Source organism: Podarcis filfolensis (assembly GCF_964270895.1).
Source record: "Podarcis filfolensis genome assembly, chromosome: 1".
Lineage (NCBI taxonomy): Eukaryota > Metazoa > Chordata > Lepidosauria > Squamata > Lacertidae > Podarcis > Podarcis filfolensis.
Window position 1 is genome coordinate 107,626,918 of NC_139604.1, and position 21,328 is coordinate 107,648,245.

The 21,328-nt window shown below is 41.9% G+C and overlaps 1 protein-coding gene and 1 long non-coding RNA gene across 28 annotated transcripts in view; one reads left to right on the forward strand and one right to left on the reverse strand.

Annotated features, from left to right (window-relative positions):
• NRXN3 (neurexin 3) overlaps window positions 1-21,328 on the forward strand; it is a 1,197,396-nt gene that overhangs the window by 151,739 nt on the left and 1,024,329 nt on the right. The window lies entirely within an intron of this gene.
• LOC310766576 lies at window positions 125-17,070 on the reverse strand. 2 transcript variants are annotated; one of them, XR_014550268.1, is made up of 3 exons: window positions 16,934-17,064; window positions 11,610-11,762; window positions 125-485 (listed from the first exon to the last, which is right to left on the reverse strand). It is a non-coding gene; the product is annotated as an uncharacterized lncRNA (long non-coding RNA). The 2 variants fall into 2 exon arrangements; XR_014550267.1 differs by lacking the exon at window positions 11,610-11,762 and having other exon boundaries at window positions 16,934-17,070.

Below are 21,328 nucleotides of genomic sequence, written 5' to 3' on the forward strand. Positions count from 1 at the left end.
GTTTGGTGCTTAAGTATTCATTGGCAATTGCCTTCATTGTTCCCCACTTTATTAGCTTTCACCAAGTAGTTCAGCTTTTACTAAGGGCAGTGGGGTTTATGGCAGCAATATTTCTCATAGTGTCAGAGATAAAATATCCATCTAATAACAGACTCTCTGGTAATGTAAATCGCAGAAGAAAAGCAATCTCATTTTGAAGAAGTCCTGCCTGGGAATGTTAAGTCTCCCGTTCAAAAGAAGCAGCCTGCAAAATCCACAACACTTTATGTTTACTAACAAGATAAATCATTTGTCTTAAGTGACAGGAGGCAAAGGAGATCTAATTCCAGCCCCTTCCATTTCCGATAGCCAGCAACAGCTGCATCCTTGGTGGTTTCTTCCTGAGAGATGCTGAATCCCCACGACTCCACTCAATTCCATAAACGTAGTGGGTGTTCAGTGCCTTTCTTGCCAGAGATCAAGTAGTCTGGCTTAGTCCATCCTCCCTGATGAGGAAAGAGGAATGGTGAGGAATTATATAGCACATAGGAAAGAAGACTGATTTTGGGGTGTAGGCAATGGACATATTTGCACGACATTACTGTATTATATCTGTTTTATACTAGTTCAGCTGTCCTGGATTCCACCAAAGAATCCCTAGAATGCTAGTTTAGTGAGAATGCTAAGAATTCTGTTTCAACAGTCTTGAGACTGTGATGAATGGAGAAACATCAACATAACTTAACCCACATGATCTTTACTTAAGGTTTTTTGTTTGTGTGTGTGTGTGTGTGTGTGTGTGTGTGTGTGTATACCTAATTATATATACCAGCCTTTCTCAACCTTGGGTGCCTATAAGTTGTTGGACTACAACTCCCATTATCCCTGACTGCTGGCCCTTCTCACTAGGAATAATGGGAGTTGTAGTCCAACTACTTCTGGGGATCCAAGGTTGAGACAGACTGGTATAGACAGTAGACGTAAATATAACTGCTTCACAGATGACCTTGTTTGCATAGTAAGGGGATGCCACACATAGAAAACCCCACAGACCATCGTTGGCCAGACTTGGGTCTCCAGTTGTTTTGGGACTGCAATTACATCATCCCTGACCCCTGGTCCTGTTAGCTAGGGATGATGGGAGTTGTAGTCCAAAAACAGCTGGAGACCCAAGTTTGGCCAACACTGCCACAGACCTTACCATGTTTAAAATATTTCTGTGAATCCACACTTAACACTATTGTAGATTGGCATTTAGGCTTCCCAAGGATGAAAGCATGATTTGACTTAATGATTTGTTTACCATGTTAATTTGTATTCGTTTTGCTCCAAGCTGTTTCTTGCACAATGCCATCGATTGTTTACAATAATGTTACCAGTGCCTATGACATTACTGAATCCAAGCCATGCATGCTTCTTGATGGAGTGGGGTGGGGAAAGCATGGAATCGGGACAAAGTCCAACATGCCCAAGTGCTCTTTGAATGAGAGGAATGTAACAGCACAAGGAACTACTCCAAAGCTTGCCCAGTTTCAATGAATCCCATGTATGCTTCACTGTTTCTGGATTGCAGCCATTGTGTTCAATATTAAAAAGTGGTGTTAGCGTTCAGACAAAGGGAACTATTGCCTTCATTAAATATTCTTCAAAAAAAAGCCACCCTGTATTGAAATTCTGTCATATTTATTTTAATTGGTGAACTAATTGATTAATTGGTTAAGAAAGCAAGGTATTTAATCACCTAAGATTAGAGCAACCAGACAGTCCTGCCGTTGCCTGTGGAATGCATGCAGGAGTTCTGTTGCCGAAGAAATAGATTCATTTTGCAGCTTGCTTATTGGTTGCTTGGAATGACATGCTAAGAAATTGATCCACTGTTTGGGGTTAGTTGTTTGGGGATGTGGGACAGGAGAAATCTCAAGTGGTTTCTAAAACAAAGCCAGTTGGAAGCAACTGGAGGCAGTAGCCTTTTTTTTATTTTGTAAACAAAACAAAACAGTTTAGTCATGAAACCTCAAGCATTCACAATGCACTGGTTGCACTGGTAGGACAAGAACCAAGGTCTTTTCTGGCAGCTGAGTTGATTGATGACCTGGGAGACTGCATGTAGCATAAGTAGTAATGTGATACAGGGTGCCCATTATAGGCAATTACAATTTGAATAAGTTATCGGCTGAAGGAGGAAAAAGACCGGAGAGCTGTTTTATTAACCCCCTGATGTTATGTTCACGGCATTATTTTATTTTATTTTTTGCTTGGGGGTGGGTGGGAGTTTATGAGTTGATGTGAATTACGATCACAGTGACAAATGCTGATGCCCTGAGAATTCCTGATCATAACCTCACTAGCAGGCAGTATTTTATCAGCACAGTTCAAAGCAACCGTCCATATATTTTCCCAAACTGAGGGATCAAGCAAGATGGTGTCTTTGAAACACTTTGAATTTACTTACGTGCCAGACTGAAACACCACTGTATTAGGATTTTCCCTTAATTCAACAGAGGCCTTCAAGTGTTTTACAAAGTGCTTAACGCATTTCACAAATTAGTGAACTGCAGCAACTTCTTTAGGAAAGTGAAGCAGCTGTTGTTACACAACTGTCGGCAATAAAGAGCTAATATAAATACTACTCCATGCTACACTGAACCTGCTAGGGGAATGCGGGAAGACAGTTGGGTTATGTGGAGTGGCGGAGTTGTCACAGTGAATTGCTCCTGTTTCCTTGAAAGTGCTGGGTGATCTTATTTAGTTCTTACAGACTCTGTTAATTTTGCTGACCCTCAGCACCTATATATATTGATGTGCCACCTTCTCAGCCCACTTCATTCACTGGGTGAGAGGGCCTGCCTTCTACCTAGGTGTGTGCCAAGTAAAGCCACTTTTCCCTTGCAAGACAAAATTCTACTTTAAATGTGTTTTCACATGAGTTCCTGTGTGGTGTAGGACTGGGGAATCTCCAATGCAATTCGCTGCTCAGCTCCAAAGCTCATTGGGTACAGGTACTTCTCCTGAGATCCTTTGGGGAAGGGCAAGAGGTGAGATGCGGAGGAAAGGCTGGGAATATGCCTGTTCTTTCCAAGCTTTCTAACCAGATCTCACCCTTGGGGTCCCTTCCAATAATAATAATAATTTATAATAATAATTTATTATTTATACCCCACCCATCTGGCTGGGCTTCCCCAGCCACTCTGGGCAGCTTCCAAAAAAATATTAAAATACTGTAATACATCAAACATTAAACTTCCAACTCTTATGTTTCTTCAGTTCTATGATTCTGACAGAAAACAACATGGCTGTTTAGCAACTAAACACAAATTACCAGCCACGATAATGATTTCCATGGCCCCTGCCATTGCAATACACTTGTCTTCCAGGAAATTTAACGATTAAGGAAATTTGAACTGACTGTGAAGTGAACGAGTTCATTTTGTAAAGGGGGTGGAATGTGATTTTGAAATACTTTTGGACGTATTGAACTAGAACTAGTTCCCTTTTAAATGGAAGTTTCCAAGCTCTCAAAAAGCACAATTTCTTTTGTCTTGTCGCTTATGTCCCACCTTTCAATGTACAGGGAAGTTTCTACAGTTTACATAAACTGGCCTCAATTTTATCACTTTGAAGTTTTCTGGATGGACATTCTGTCAGTGTGTGTGTGTGAATTCTCTTGTTGGTGATGGATTTCTTACACTGAATGACTGGTTGTGAGAATATCTTTAAAATACTGAGAAAGTACTTCGAAGTCTTTGCACAAATAGTGATACAAAAGTGTAATACGTTGTTTCATTGGTCATATGGCCTAATTAAGACAGTGAATTTGGCCATTTTATCCATGGGTAGACCATAAAATGTTGTCACCAGCCAGCATCCAAGTGCAAGTTAATTCAGTTTTTAAAAATGCTAATGATCACTATTGATGCATTAAGAGCCAATCAGGGACCACATGCCAGGAATGAGTTTACCATATGGTGCCTCTGGAAGCTAATATTGATTCTCATTTATTTTAAAATGATTACAAACATTGCAGGTGTTTCGTAATAATATCTATTGTCTAATTAGAACATGCATGAAATGAACTTATTCTGACTGCTAACAAATATTGATTTGAACAACCAAGTCTGCCTTATATGAATGATGAGAGTTTGTCAACCAGGATAATGTGTTCTTGTTGAAAACACTTTGCTAATTGAGTAATTGGGGGTAGATGTTGGGCCAGGGGCTCTAGTAGAACTGAAGCAAATTTGTTCCCAGAAATTCCCCTTAAATTCCCCTTTTGTGTATTTCCCCAGATAGCGTTTTGTTGTCTTGAATATTTTCCAAGCGTTGGAGATCTGCTTTTGACATCAAATCATGTTTGGTTTTTCCAGTTATCTTCATCAGCATTTTGCAGGATTTGAAAGCCAGCATACAATGGTATTTTAGTGTACAACATGGCTGAGAGTGAACCCACAGTGCTATATCACAGTGAAAGGACTTCTGTCTGTCTCCAAGGAGCATTGTTCGGTGGAGAGAATCCTGAGCCATGTCCTTGGGTGCACTTTCAATTCACACAGGGCAGTATTGGAGGTCACCATTCCTCATTGAGAATCAAGAGTGCTTTTGAACACATCCAAGATGCTTCTGTTATTATCAACAGTATTATTACTGCATTCATGAACTGCTTCTCATGAGGCATTTTGAAGTGATTCCACAATTCAGTAAACACATAGATAAACAATTGCTTATGTAAAAACAGTTAAAAATGGTTACTATATTAAAATATTTATGAATATATATATAACAACAACAACAACAACAATAATAATAATAAAATTTCAAGTCTAATGCAAATACTGATAGGAGTAAAAATCTCCACCTTGCAGGCTTGTTGAAAGGGAAGAGTCTTCAACAAGTACTGAAAAAACAGAGAGGATATGATATGGTATCTTCAGAATTCCCTCTCCAGCAGAGTGCAGTGATTGACTGGGTATATAAGAGGTGAGACAATCTTTTAGGTTAGAGGTTTTCAACCTTTTTGAGTCCACGGCTCCCCTGGCCAACTACATTCTTTCTGTGGCACTCCTTGGGAGTCATCCAGGCAGCCACTGCTGCCACCCCTGGTCTCTGGGGTGCCCCCCACCCCACCCCAAAGAGAGGTGCCTTGTCTCACTGGCCCACAGGGGCTGGGAAGAAGATGCCCCCAGCCTTAGTGGCCCAATGGAGACTGACCAAAGGTGAAAGTGAGGCCAGCTCACCTTGGGAGGCGGCAATGGTAACAGCGGGCATTGCTGGGCCTGCAAAGCAGAAAGGCTCCCCTTCAGCACTGCACCATCAGCTCCAAGGCAGGCCTTGCACAAGAAAGGCCAGCGCAGTGCCTGCCTGCCTGCCCAACCTCCAACTTGTCTGCCCATTCCCAACAGCAAGGGCTGGCTGACTGGCTGACTGGGTTCTCTTGCGGACATGCTTGCTTACTCCAAGACCACCTCAGCTCCGGGCAACCAGCACTCCCTGGCCAGCACCATTCACCTTCAGAGCTTTTAGCCAGGGCTGCTGCAACAAACAGCTGTGCAAACCTTTGGGAGGCAGAGGTGGGCATCAGAAGAGGGAGGGAAGGAAAGAGGGACAGAGGCCAGTGTTGCCTGCTGCACCCCTGACTATCATTCAAGGCACCCCATGGTGCCACGGCGGACTGCTTGAAGACCACTGTTTTAGGTGTACTGCCCCCACACTGTATAAAGCTATGGATATCAGTACCAGCACTCTGAACTTTGTGTGCTGTAGAGAAAGATGATTATTGGCAGTGAGCATGTTTTTTCTCATTAAGGAAGCATTGATAAGCTCCCAAAGAACCCAGGACTCTGGGGTATAGTTTGAAAACTGGGGTATCATATCAATTATCCTTTAATAAGACAACTTGGCTTACAGTGCCTCTGCTCTTTAGAACATATTTTGAAAGAAACAACATCATTCAATATGGCATTGCAGACTTAGGCGTTTGGATGCTTCCAGGTCCAGCCATGGATCACGCTTGTCTCTTAACAACCAGGAAATGGAGGAATTGAGCTTTGTTCTCAAGATTTTGAAGAACAAAAGGATCATTATGTTGATGGGAGAAAATGTTCAAAATAACCTATCTGATCACATGCTGTCAAATATGGTCAGGGTGAAAGTGGCAAGCAACAAAACCTCTACTTTATTTACAATGAGACAATGCCCCTCTAGTAAAAAGGAGATTTGAAAATCACTGCCATAATAATTGTATCCAGAAGTGTGAGCAGGAAGGAGAACATGATTTTGATAGTCTTGGAATCCTGTAGTCATGAGCCGAGAAGCTGAAATGAGCCTAGTGGCTCAGGTGTTGGTTGTTGTTGTTGTTCGGTTTTTTTTAAAGCAGTCTGTAAAGTTAGATATCAAGCCACAGCAGAAACTCTGATCTGGCAGTTCAGTGAGGCAGAGGAATTCTCAGGTCCAGGCTGTGCATAGACAAGCCCAGAAACAACTCTGTTAGACATGGTGCCAGGTCTAGTATCACTGAACAGATTAACCATGGCGGGACTCCTCTTGCCAAGCAATCTGGATGAGAATTGGAGCCATTGTCAAAGGTGGCACCTTTTAAAGTTAACAAGAACACTGGAGACCAGGCAAAACAAGTAGGTCACTTTCATTTCAGAAACCAAATCGTAGGGCAGAAGAAGCAGCCAATGAAATGAAGATTATGTCAATGACATCAGTGCAGATATTGCACATGTATCCATATTCCTTGTTATGATAACTTAAACCCAGCGCCCGAGACACAAACCTCAGGTAGTATGGTGGTCTGAATTCTGACGGCTTATCCTTTGCAACTCAGACCTTAATGACTTTGGCTCACACATTACACTTTAGGTCCATTCCTAAAGTTTTTATACATTTTAAAATTTCCAGTGTGGATATGACAAACAGCTGTTGGAAACATGTGGATTAAACAGATGCACTCATCAGCCAGGATCCCTGTGTGTGTGTATTTGTGTGTGTATGTATATCTTTTTTTCTTTCTTATTCTTCTTTGGCGATCACTCATAGCCGAGTAAAATTGTCTTCCATAAATACGGTTTTGAGTCCGTAAGTGATTGTGGAGGCCAGTTCTGGATCCACACGTCCTTCCACAGTGGGGACATTGGTTTCCGGGCAGGAGTTGATCACGGTGTCCCTTCCTCTTAGCATGTTTCTCCCTTGCATCCTAAGTTCGAGTGTCTTCAAAGCCCATGACACCTTTAGTAAAGGCTGTTCTCCAATTGGAGCACTTGCAGGCAAGTGTTTCCCAATTGTTGGTGTTTATACTACATTTTAAAAATTTTCCTTGAGACAGTCTTTAAACATCTTTTGTTGACCACCAGCATTACACTTTCCATTTTTAAGTTCGGAATAGAGTAGTTGCTTTGGAAAATGATAATCAGGCCTTCACACAACATGAAGTGTGCATGCACAGGAAAGCTTATACCTAGAACAAACTTGGTCTCTAAGGTGCTACTGGACAAATTTTCAATTGATTTCGACTGCTTCAACAATGGTGATCTTTGCTTGTTCCAGTACACTGGTATTAGTTCGTCTGTCTTCCCAAGTGATGTGTAAAATTTTTCAGAGACACTGTTTGTGTCTCCGAACAGAATGTGTATATAGGCTGGACTCCTAACCCTAATTACGTGGGAACAAGCCCCATTGACTTACTTCTGAGTAGGCATGGTTAGCATTGTGCTACACATTGCTATCTCATAATGTAGGTTTCTCATCTATGTAATTGGAAAGTGTACTTTGTTATATTTTAAAAGATGATGCTGTTAAGGTGCTACACTCAATATGCCAGCAAGTTTGGAAAACTCAGCAGTGGCCAGAGGATTGGAGAAGATCAGTCTACATCCCAATCCCAAAGAAGGGCAGTGCTAAAGAATGCTCCAACTACCGCACAATTGCACTCATTTCACACGCTAGCAAGGTTATGCTTAAAATTCTACAAGGAAGGCTCAAGCAGTATGTGGACCGAGAACTCCCAGAAGTGCAAGCTGGATTTAGAAGAGGCAGAGGAACCAGAGACCAAATTGCAAACATGCGCTGGATTATGGAGAAAGCCAGAGAGTTCCAGAAAGACATCTACTTCTGCTTCATTGACTATGCAAAAGCCTTTGACTGTGTTGACCACAGCAAACTATGGCAAGTTCTTAAAGAAATGGGAGTGCCTGATCACCTCATCTGTCTCCTGAGAAATCTCTATGTGGGACAAGAAGCTACAGTTAGAACTGGATATGGAACAACTGATTGGTTCAAAATTGGGAAAGGAGTACGACAAGGCTGTATATTGTCTCCCTGGTTATTTAACTTATATGCAGAATTCATCATGCGAAAGGCTGGGCTGGATGAATCCCTAGCCGGAATTAAGATTGCTGGAAGAAATATCAACAACCTCAGATATGCAGATGACACAACCTTGATGGCAGAAAGTGAGGAGGAATTAAAGAACCTTTTATTGAGGGTAAAAGAGGAGAGCGCAAAATATGGTCTGAAGCTCAACATCAAAAAAAACGAAGATCATGGCCACTGGTCCCATCACCTCCTGGCAAATAGAAGGAGAAGAAATGGAGGCAGTGAGAGATTTTACTTTCTTGGGTTCCATGATCACTGCAGATGGTGACAGCAGCCACGAAATTAAGAGACGCCTGCTTCTTGGGAGGAAAGCAATGACCAACCTAGACAGCATCTTAAAAAGTAGAGACATCACCTTGCCAACAAAGGTCTGTATAGTAAAAGCTATGGTTTTCCCAGTAGTGATGTATGGAAGTGAGAGCTGGACCATAAAGAAGGCTGATCGTCGAAGAATTGATGCTTTTGAATTATGGTGCTGGAGGAGACTCTTGAGAGTCCCATGGACTGCAAGAAGATCAAACCTATCCATTCTTAAGGAAATCAGCCCTGAGTGCTCACTGGAAGGACAGATCGTGAAGCTGAGGCTCCAATACTTTGGCCACCTCATGAGAAGAGAAGACTCCCTGGAAAAGACCCTGATGTTGGGAAAGATGGAGGGCACAAGGAGAAGGGGACGACAGAGGACGAGATGGTTGGATAGTGTCTTCGAAGCTACAAACATGAGTCTGACTAAACTGCGGGAGGCAGTGGAAGACAGAAGTGCCTGGCGTGCTCTGGTCCATGGGGTCACGAAGAGTCGGACACGACTAAACGACTAAACAACAACAACAACAACAACTTTGTTATAGAGCTATCTAAAAAAAGAGGAGGCTGACTTACCTCTTCCAAATATCAATACCAAGCACCCTCCATTGCTTTGACTTCATTGGAAGTCTGATGGAGGACTTATGGGTTTTAGGTCCCTGTTCTGCACAGCAAGTAATTCTAATAGCATATTTCCTCTTTTCTTCCTTGCTCACTGGCTCAGATATGAATTCCCAACTTTCTCCTCTTAACTTCTTCCTTGGTTTCATGCACCTGGTCTGCGTTCATGTTCCCTAAATCTTTTTCCAGGTGGCAACTCATTCCGTGGGGTAATCAATATCCTGCTCTGCTGGAACACTGTTACCAGGGAAACCTCTGCAGGCTGTCGCCCAGGACCTCATTGAGATGCATCAGCCACAGCAGGGCCTTTCTGAGGGCAAAATGGTCTTGGCATGGGCAGTTTGGCAGTAGGGCCTGAGCAGAGCTTTCAGATGGAGTCCACATCATTAAATATTGCTGGCTTCCGTTAGGCACCGGTTTGATAACCAGAGACATTTTCACACGCTCAGCAAAAAGAAAAAGTGGAAATTGGTGTCAGGGGTGGCATATCTTTTATGGAAGAGACTCGGTTGGATGGAGAGGCCAATAAATATGTTAATATATTGTCCTGATGCATGGTGCTTATGGTTCACTTTGTTCACTGGGGTTTCTGTCTATGGAACCTGGCCAATATATGGGAATACTAAAAGTTTCAAGATTCCTCCAAGTCTCTGTTAAAGATTCTTGAGTAGCAATAGAAGTAAATGGGAAGAAGGGTTGATTGTTAAAGCACTCTGGGAAATGTAGTTTTGGGAAGGGAATAGGGGGTCATCTAATAATTCTTAGCACCCTTAACAAACTGCAGTTCACAAGAGTCTTGGTTGGGGGGGAGTCATGACTGTATTAAGCGGCATGATGCTGCTTTAAAAATGTATAGTGCAAATGGGGCCTCAGAGTAAACATATTAATTTATTAATTAAATGTGTATACTACCCTTCAGCCATAGTTCTCCATGCGGTTCACAGCATTAAAAATACAATATAAAAACAAAAATACATAATGAAAACAAGAACAAAACAAACTGCCCTTCGCCCTCCCTTAAATCTGCCAATCATCCAAAAATGGATTTCAGGGTAGTATATGAAAGGTTTTAAATCTACAAATACAGTATAAAACATAACCAACAATGCAGTAAAATTAAGAGGAACAAAGCGACTCAACCAGTTTATAAAGGGTACTTTGCTAGTTGGATTAGTAATCAAATTTGGAATAGGTGCCACTTTGGTGGAATGGTGAAAGTATCAGTCTAGGACTTTGGAAACCCACCTTCAAATCCCCACTGGGACAGTCATTCTCACCCTCTGTCTAACCTGGGGATGGTCCATGTGGTGTAGTGGTTAGAATGTTGGACTAGGTCCTGAGAGACCAGGGTTCAAATCCCCGCTCAGCCATGGCGCTTGTTGGGAGACCATGAACAAGTCACTATTTCTCAGCCTAACTTCCCTCACAGTAATGGAGAGGGGGAGAACAACTGTGCCATCTTGAGCTTCTTTTTTTTTAGGAAAAGGAGGGTATAAATGTAATAATAATCATGCTGCTTAAGAGGACTCTTTTGAGAATAAAATAGGTATATGCGTGTGTGTGTGTGTGTGTTTGTGTGTGTATGTATATGTATGTGTGTGACCATGTATGCTGCCCTAAGTTCCTTGGAGGAAGGGTAGAAAATAAGTTCAATGGTTAATCAGTCAATAAGGCATCTTCCACCTGTGGTGGAATCTGATAATATTTCCCTCAAACCATCTGCTTTGCCTTGAGCAATACTTGTGGGGAATAAACTGCATTTGTTGGATGTGTACATAAGCAGATCCCTAGTGACCCTTTTGGGAAGATCAAATTCACTGTTTACAGAGAGTGAAAGCTCATCAAATGTGTTGCTGGCCTTTGCCACTCCGTCAATATACGGGAGCAAGAGACTCGCGGCCTGTTTCTTGCTGCTTGATTATGCACACTCATGACTGAGTGGGCCTGCTTAACAGAGCAGAAGAACTTGAGAGGAGCCCACCTCTGGACCTGCCTCATTTTCCTCTTGACCAACTGTTGTCAGGGGGAAAAGAGGTTAGCAGAGAGTGTTTGATTAGATACAGGTTTGACTCTTTCCTTTAAGAGGGAGTTCATGTTAACGCTTAATTGGAAGCAACTGACTTTGACCATAGGGGGTTCACTGGTTATGTTGTTCTGCCACCTGCTTTTATTGTCTGAGGTTCCTGCCGTGTGGCTTTTGCAGGAGAAACGCCTCTGGGGAGATGGGTTAATGTTGGAGGCTCAAAGATTTGAGAATGCTCAGATCACATTCTGCCAGCAAAAATTTCTGTCCCCCCCGCCCCGCTTTTTCTTGGGAGGGAAAAGAGGCTTACAGGAAGGGACAGATTTCTTCTTTGCGACACATCACACAGAGCCTTGTTAATGAATTCTGCCTGGATGGAAATGTCCTTGTTGATGTGATTTTTCTGGCTGATCAACTGTGTTTGCTGAAGAATGCCCTTTCTTCTGTGTTTGTATGGTTCCTACTAATTACAAAACACTTCTTTAAAAGAGAGGAGGCATTTTGCTGAGTGCATCAAGCTTGACTATTTTAGTGAATGAAAGTTATTAATGTCCTTGCATGTAAGGAGGGAATTGGAGTTGGGGGTGGTGCAATTCCCAAAGTTTCCTGGCCCTGTTTGAAACTCCCATCATTCCAGGCGGATTTTGCGACAGGGAATTTCATTAGTGTGAGCAGTTTCTGAGCACTGGGCCTAAGATTTCAGATTTAAACTGCAGAGTGGAAGGAAAGGAGGACCTTTTCTGCTTCCCCACTTCCAGCTACTCTCTGAAGACTGGAGAAGAGACCCTCTTTAGAATATTTGGGCAGGGGAAGGGCTAAACTATGTGAAAAAAGAACATAATATTTTAGCTGCAGTTCATTCATTTTCAGCTTTGTATTCTAGCTATAAAAAAGCATGCAGTGGAACGGTCTCCTTGGAAGGTTGTGGACTCACCTTTCTTAGAGATTTTTAAGCAGAGGTTGGATGGCCATGTGTCATAGACGCTTTAGCTGACTTTCCTACATTGCAGGGGGTTGCTCTAGAACAGTGGTGGCCAAACTCGGCCCCCCAGATGTTTTGGGACTACAATTCCCATCATCCCTGACCACTGGTTCTGTTAGCTAGGGATGATGGGAGTTGTAGTCCCCAAACATCTGGAGGGCTGAGTTTGGCCACCACTGCTCTAGTGAGGCAAGGAAGAAGGGCTACCCCTATGCTATCCATATAATCAGTTATCAGTAATCAATATATTCATATATGCTCACACATAATCAGGGCTTACAGTATTTTATAATCCATTTTGAATCAAAGGGAAGCTGTGCCTTAGCTAATTGCATACTGCTTGAAACAGCAAAATTAGGAGCCGACCTTTCCCCTACAAACATCCGTGTACCCTGGACAAGGGGAAGACGTGAATCAGAGATTCTGGTACAAAATCCCCTCAGATACAGGCTAAATTAATCCACAGAACAGGAAGAGCAAAACCACAAAATCTCCAGGCTCCCTGTCCTGTCATAACTAGGGGAGAGGTTAGACAGAGCGTCACTGCAAGCATCGGAAAGCAGAACTAGAACTCCGTGCTTGACCAGTGCTTGACCAGGAGCTGGTAGCATGGCTAGAAGCTTGCTAATTGGCTAATTTTCGCTGGCAATATCGTGACTGCCTCATGGTTGTCTCATGATCAATGATTTGCTGTGATCTGCTCAGGTATAAAGACCTCTGGATTTCTGTCAATCGGGGTCCCAGTTCCTTTTGGAAAAGATTCCAAACTGGGTCCTTATTGCCTGGCAATAAACTTCACCTTCTTATTCTCCATTGCTGAGTCTGCCTGATCCTTATTTAACACCAAGCGAGTACCTGCTTACGTTCACGTGCTTCACTAGAACGATGACCTTTGAGCTCCCTTCCAGCTCTAAGATTCTAGGATTCTAAATTCCTTCTTTCACCTTCCCTCCTATTCTGCAGCCCTCCTACCTGTGCATATATATGCTACTGTATCTCTAACACAAATAGACTCTTAAGAGCAAATCTGCCAGTTACTTTATTCACTTAGAGCAGGTTAAGTGATGGATGCTGTACATATATAGGTGTTTGCTTGTTTATAAAATACCTGCTCCAAATTACTACATTGCATCTTAAACTTCATGTAGAAGACAACTCATGGTGCCAGGAGTGAAATAATATATAAATATCTCTCTCACATAGGAGGCAGCTGAGGAGTGGAACAGGGAGAGGTCTGAGTAAAGCAGGAATGGAGATACATTGAGAAGAAAAAGGGGGCAGTTTCAAACAACATCATATATTTGAGTAAAGCAGGAATGGATGACTTTTTCGCTATTGGATTGGTTTTTTTGGGGGGGGGCAAGCATCAAGATTGAAGGTGTTTCCTCAGGCTGCCTGCAACTGTGTCTCATTCAGCAGCAAGCTGCATTCTCAACACCAAGTTCCAGACTACAGCAGGTTTGCAACTGTCATCACAGTTCACAGGGCTGATTACATTTACTCAGCCTTTTCTCCTTAACAGGAGAGCAAAGTTAATTCTAATGGAATTAAAGGTGCTGTTAGAAAGGGAAATACATTTAATACATAATGCATAGTGAAATTATAGGGCACGTTGCCATAGGACATCATTTCCCAGGCTAAGATTACCCTGGGATTCAAAAAAAGTTAATCTGTGCCAGTGTCTCAGAATGGCACTCATCATGTTTGTATTAAGGTAATTTTTGTTGAGCAGGGAGTGTAGTGTATCAAAAGAGTTGGAGAGCATAGCCAGACTGAAGGTGTCTCTTTGAGCATTGTTTCTAAAACATTAACTGGCTAAAGCAGATCTTGTGTTAAGTAGCTTTCTGGTTCTGGATTAAATATTCACAGTGCACTACATCACTACACAGAAATAATTCTCACTCTGTTCTGTGGGGATTACTCTAAAAAAGTAAGCATACATATGATTTCAGCCTCAATTTGGTTAATCTCTCTCCTGTTCTCTTTATTTATATCCTAATCACGGCCCATCCATTGGAAAACATACAGAGAAGGGCAACTGAAGTGATCAATGGGTTGAGTCACCTTCCCTTTGGGGACATTTTTGTATTTTGTGTTTTAGTTTAGGTAGAGACAAACACACAGACACACATAGCTGTGCTTACTTTGGAGAAAGTGGGTGGGGAAACTCAGACCTGGGAACCAAGTGTGGTCCTCCAGGCCTATCTATTTGGTGCTGGGAACTCTCCTTAGTCCATGCCTACTCCTCAAGACACATCCCTTAGTAGCCTTGTTATAACCCCTGGCTTGAAATTCAGGGAAGCTGAGTTTTGCTTAATATTATGAGACACTTCCTGAGAGTATGAGCTGTTTAGATAAGGTGGAGGCAGACGGGCTTTCATTCATTGGAGGAATTTAAGCAGAGGCTGGATAACAACCTGCCAGGAATGAACTCTCAGATGTAGCACTGACCATGGTATACTTCCAACTCTGATTTTATAAAAGCGCCACAATATTGGTGGAGATGTCATAAAGTTAGAGAAAGCCCTTCAGTACAAAAATTATAATGACAAGCAGTGGCAGCGAAGGAAATGTAGGTTCCATGTACTCCCCCTCACCTCTTTTAAATCAGTGCTGAAGCTTTTTCTTCCTAAGGGTAATGAGTACCACTTCCCTCTGTCTGGGAATGGCACACACATTTTGGTTAGTTTTAAATTCGGAGAAAAAGACAATGGAAATCTTTCCAGATGGGGACAAAATGATTGGGTTGCCTCTTTGTATGTTGAACCCAACAGCTTGGACCATTAATGGGGGCTAAGCTTCCATTGTGTTGCTGTGTGGAAGCTCAGGAGATGCCTATTGATAAATGTCATTTGAACGCGGATCCAGATTCTTTTCTCCCCCCCTTTTTTTTAAAAAAGGAGAAGAAGTTGTGCGGCAGAAAGGAGCTATAAGGGAGTCTTACGTGAGATAGGAGCCCCGGTTCCCTGCAGAGCTGTATAAATGACAAACGATAAGGGGCAAGGAATGGGCCACCCGCCTCTGCTCAATTGCTGTGTGGAAAAACTAAAGAAAACAAGCTCACCGTCTATGATAAGATCAAGCTTGGCGGCTTGCAGAGCTAGGACAATGTTTATAGGATTTAGAGGGGGGAAATTGGTTTTTGAAGCGTTTCTTAAATAAAATGGAATCTAGGGATGGCATGATTTAACTCCTATGGTAAATAAGAGGGCTTCTTTTCCAGGGCTGGCTATTGAGACTTACATGTCTATGTCCAGCTTGGAGCTAGAGGGCTGTAGGAGGTTCTTTTCTGTGTTCCTTCCCTGGGTCACTTTGGAATATGTTGCGTAAGTCCAGGTCCATTGCTTTTGCCGCCCACAAGTCTTCTGTTTCCTCAAATGACTCTCTGTTCTTTCTTCCTTGCCGCCTCATATACTTGGAGCTGCCTCCCATAACATATATAGGACTAGCACTCTCATTCCCAGCATTGCCAGGGAGTTTTAAGAAGCCCACAAATTTAAATCAGTAGTTTAAATCAGTGCAGTTTTGAATGGTTGAGACTGCCATTTTGATTTAAAACAACGTCCAGTTGTATCCAAGTGAAGACAAAAGCCTGCTCCTTGATCTCAGGAAACCCCTTTCCAGTATGATATGTTCCAGCTTTCTTGGTTACCAGTAAAAGGTAAAGGTAAAGGGGTCCCTGACCCTTAGGTCCAGTTGTGACCGACTGGGGTTGCGGCGCTCATCTCGCTTTATTGGCCGAGGGAGCCGGTGTACAGCTTTCAGGTCATGTGGCCAGCATGACTAAGCCTCTTCTGGCGAACCAGAGCAGTGCACGGAAATGCCGTTTACCTTCCCGCCGGAGCGGTACCTATTTATCTACTTGCACTTTGACGTGCTTTCGAACTGCTAGGTTGGCAGGAGCAGGGACCAAGCAACGGGAACTTACCCCGTTGCAGGGATTCGAACCACTGACCTTCTGATCAGCAAGTCCTAGGCTCTGTGGTTTAACCCACAGCGCCACCTGCATCCCTTTGGTTACCAGAGACCCTTTTAAATTCCAACACACTGGTTCTATTCCCTCCAGTAATAACCTACTATCCAAATTATAATTGTTGCCAAATGTGTTTTGGTTGATATTCTTTAATAAGTACACATGGATCCATTGTGACATGATATATGTTTAGCTCTTTTTTTAATAAGAAAACTGCTTCAGAAGTTAGGGCACATCAGCCAATTGCACAGCACTTAGATGTAATATACAGTCACTGAAGAAGTGTTCTCTGCAATATGTAGTATGGGTTAAACTGAGACAAGTGCTCAGGGATTAATCTGTGGTGTGAGATGAGGGGTGTTACAAGTATGTCAGTGTCCCTGTATTATTTATTACTTCTGTGTAGGTTATTTGTAAAAAGATATAACAGGTCAAAATGGCTGCCTTTAGAGATTGGGAGATGTGGCTTCAACTTATTATTCATGGTAAAATTGCCACAGAAATATTAACTGCAAACCAAGGTATTTTTTCTTTCCTTGTTTGCAACTGGAGAATATTCCCAATGGCTTTAAATTCCCGACCCGTCATTTTCCAGATTATAATATGGACGTGGATGCTCTCCACAAGTCAGAAGGGGTGCTGGAAGAAATATGAATTGACCTTATATACTGAGTCTTACCATAGGTCCATCTGGCTCTGTGTTGACTACACTGACTGGCAGAAGTCTTTCCCAGTCCTGCCTGAAAATGCCAAGGATTGAACCTGAAATCTCCTGCATGCAACTCATGTACTCTGCAACTGAGCCATGGCCCTTCCTGAAATAGAACTGTCACTGAAGTAGAATAATGGCAGATTGTGACAGCCTGTGAACTGACTATTACATCATCAGAAGCCTCCAAGTGACTGTAGCAGCACTCATCAGAACTGAAGCTGACAACCAACTGTGGAGAGCCCCATCCAATCTTCTCAGTAATGATGCCTCTTTACTGCTTACTCACTCACCGACAAACAGTGCTGCTTCTAACAGCGCAGAGGAAGAAGGAAGTTGCAGTAAATTCTTCTTCATCTCTGCCATTATATGAAGTTAGGTACTGCAGAGTGAATGAGCAAGCAAGAGGCAGAGACACAGTTACTGAGAGGGCTGGATGGTTGGCTTTTGTGGATGCCTGTAGTTGTTGGTTCTCATAGCTGCCGTCACTGCAGCCAGTCAGAAGCCTCTGTTCACAGCCAGCCATGTGAACTGGGTCTTAGTGTGTGCATTGTGGTGTAATCAATCTAGTGTCAGACTACGAATAAGGATACTTGGATTCTCATCCTTGGTTCTGTCGCTTTCTCACAGCCTAACCTCCCTTGTAGGGCTGCTGTGAAGACATGTACGCTCTCCTGAACTCCGTGAAGGAAGGGATGGATACAAATGCAATAAATACATAAGATGAAGGAGAAGCCAGATCTACTTATTTTATGCTTGCTCTATAGTTGCAAAGGCAACTGAAACATTCATTCCCCCCACCTCAGTTACTAGTATTTTTGGTCAATGCTCAATTAAAGGTGTCAAAAGAATTAGAGGAGTTGTTATGGCAACTGTATCTTCAAAATTACCACTTTTTTAAAAAAAGAAAAGCACACACCCTAAATGTTCTTTTTCCCTATAAGAATGCAGAAGAGTCTCTCTCTCCACACACATTACTTATTTCTTCATTTTGAAAGTGGCTAAGCTATGGAGGAGTTGCATTTACATGTCCTACTGAAATATAAAAGATGCCTCAGCAGGAATAATACTGAGACTATTAGTAATCCTGTCCGTTTCCAAGCAAAGGAGAAGGGGGAAAGAACTAAATGTATTCAAGGAAACAACATGACACACTCCCCCATGGCAGCAATTGTGATCCTTGTAAGGAACAAAGGAAAAGTACAACTTGAGGTGAAGGGAGGGTCATTTGCATTAGGATGGTGTGGGTTCAAGACTTGCCCATTCTGGACAATAAATTCACATTATAAACCTAGTACTCAACCAGCAGGGGGACATTAGATCCACAGTGCTCCTGCCTTTCCATTGTCTATGAACCTTTCTCCACTTCATCATTTTGTCTACTGTCTTCCCTGTGGTTTCCATGCAATGCTGATATACTGATCACTACCTGTGCAAGACTATAGTGGTGCTCAAGCCATCACCCTTTACCTCCAGTGGCTGTTTTATTGTAACACTGTATTTCCTTAGGACAAGAGTGCCTAACTGTGGACCTCCAAATTCTGTTGGACTACAACTCCCATCATCCCTGTCCATTTACCGAACTGACTGGTACCACATCTGGAGGTGCTATAAGTTAGCCACCAGTGGCTTAGAATAGCACACAGTGTACATAGCTCATAACATGACTGTGTGAAATAGCACAAGGAAATATGTCATCCTGGAGTGAAAAGAGAGGAGTATATAGTGGTAGCTGTCAGGACCGATAGGTCTGGTCACTTTCCAGCCCTCAGAAAATATGCAGCGTTACTCATTTTAATATGTCCATTTGAGCCAAAAATTACATCAGAATATTTGGGAAATATGAAAGCTGGTGGATATCTGGGAGGTGCAGTTCAGGTCAATTCATAACCAGAATTTGAAGTATCCCTACCAAGAAGGTGATAGGATTTTTAAAAGGCATTGTTTTACTGTTTCTGTGTTGATTTTTATTGTTCGTACACCACTTAGGAACCACCCCTTTCCCCAAATTAAGTAGTTTACTGTAGAAAGAATTTTAAGTCAATAAACTTGCATTGAATTGCGAGAGAGGACAGGGTTGGAGATATGGAAGGCACACACAGACTTCCCATTCACCATTTCGTTTGCAGAGCAGTGAGAGGAGGGAACTTCACAAGAAGGAATTCTGCAGGTATGAAATGCACATCAGTGATGATTTTGCACATCAGTTCAACCATTGGCAAAGTGAGGGTTAAAGTCTTGGATCAATAGTTCAAAATAATTTTTGGAAAACACTTTCAAATTGATTTTTTTATTGCCCTTTTTTATCCATGTTTAAAATTACAAGAAATATAAGAATGGTAAGCAGGAAAAGCAATTTTCAGATGAAACACCATCCTCTGAAAAAAAAAAAAATCAAACATTTATAATCTGACTATGGATTTGTCAAGCAATGACTACCGTTTGTGTCTCCCTCCATCCTGATCTCTATCCATTCTCTGTCTCTGTCTCTCTTTTTGTATGGAAGCCAATCCTAGATTTGCGTCAGAGATTTTGTGTGCATGAAATGAAAGTAATTATTTTACTTACTTCCATGGATCAGAAAAGGTGACAAGTAGGAGGAAGAACATGCTATGCTTCTAGTGCCTTAAAAGAAGTGAAAAGAATTGTGTCTACACAGTCAAGAGCAACCCTGAACATTTTGTTGCTTTGGTTAGAGCAGGGCTTGGCAACTTGGTCCCTACCTTCCACTAGTGGGCGTTTCAGGATTCTAGGTGGGCAGCAAGGGGTTCTATGGCACAAGCTGACTCCTCCTTCCATTGAGCATTGGTGGGCGGTAAAGAAATTTTACCATCAAGAAAGATGCATGAGTGGGCGGGAGGTATAAAAAGGCTGACTATCCCTGGGTTAGAGTCTAGCTTACACCCATTGCATTGCATTCCCCAGTCTGCTTTGCTCTTCCTAATCACTTATTGTCCTTTCCTTTCCTTTCTTTAGGGGACCCTTAGACTATACTAAGTCCCAGGCATTGTCTGATATTGGCGTTCCTAAATCTGCCTTTTGTGCTTTCCCCACAGAATTGAGAAATTAACAATCTGTGTAAAATGGAAACTACTCCTTGCTTTTCTATTATTGGCTTAATACAGAGATTTTCAAGTGTTCTTAGCAATCTCTTTATTTCTTGTGCACTTTTTAACTTAAATATAAAAAACCTTAGCTTGAATATTTTGGAACCAGGTCCTGCTTAAAATCAAAATCCATTTTGATGCCTGATGCAGGTTTAAGGATGTAAGAGAACTTTGTTTAGCCCACATTGTTACGTGAACCAATGTTATTCCCAGACTCATACACAGACTGGAACATAATTAATGCTTCAGATTTCACACTTCTCCAAATTTTGTGATAAAGTGCTCTGTTCAAAAAATGCACCAGAATGAAAAGAGTGCCTTCTCATGTGCTACATCCATATTGCAGATTGAAAAAGGCATTTCTGAGGACTAGTTCCTCCTCAGTTTCTGAACCTGATATAATGTGTGCTGAGAAAACATGCATATTTAAGACTTGCATATATGTAAGTCACTTTCAGTTACTTGGTAAGAAAAGTGACTAATAAATATTTTTTAAAAAAGTTTAAATATATTGCTTTTAGTTAGCCTGTATTATTTTGTTACCCTAGATGTGGGCAATAATCAGTCTAGCCAAGGTGGCAAAACATTAGTAGAAACTGCTTGTCACACTCAAATGAAGGGCAAGTGCCACTTTTTAGTGGCTTTATACCACATACAAATGAATGTGATGAAGCAAAGAAGCAGAGATCCTGCTCTGAGGTTTTTCAGAATAAACTCAGCTAAAGTTAGGCAGTGGGTATAATGAGAGTACAAGAAATATGTCTAAATTTGGGCGTAACTGCGGTTAGAATGAGATCCAGTCAAGAGGTATGGGGAAAAAATTGTTTTAAGTTAGGAACTAAAACAGAAATTTGATTGTCTGAAACTTACAACATCCATTACCATTGGATGTCCTTGAGTTCTAGTGTTATGAGAGGAGAAAAAACAAAACAAAACTTTTATTTATCCTCTTTCCCCAGTATTTCCAGGTAAATATATTTTTGTTCATCCAGGCCTTTTAAATAACTTAACTTATGGTCTGTTTCTCTTACTTTTCAAATCTGATTTTTATATGTGCTTTTGGTTTTTAATAGCTTTTATTGTTTTACATTGTATTTTAATTATTGCATTGGATTAGCGAGCCACCAAGATAATGTAAATAAAATGAAGTAAAATAATGAAAGGACAACTTAATTAACCAAGGGAGGATTTGTCCTTCCTGTTCCCTGCTTGTAGGTTAACATTACTCTCTTATTGTGATGTCAATCAGTATCAGGGA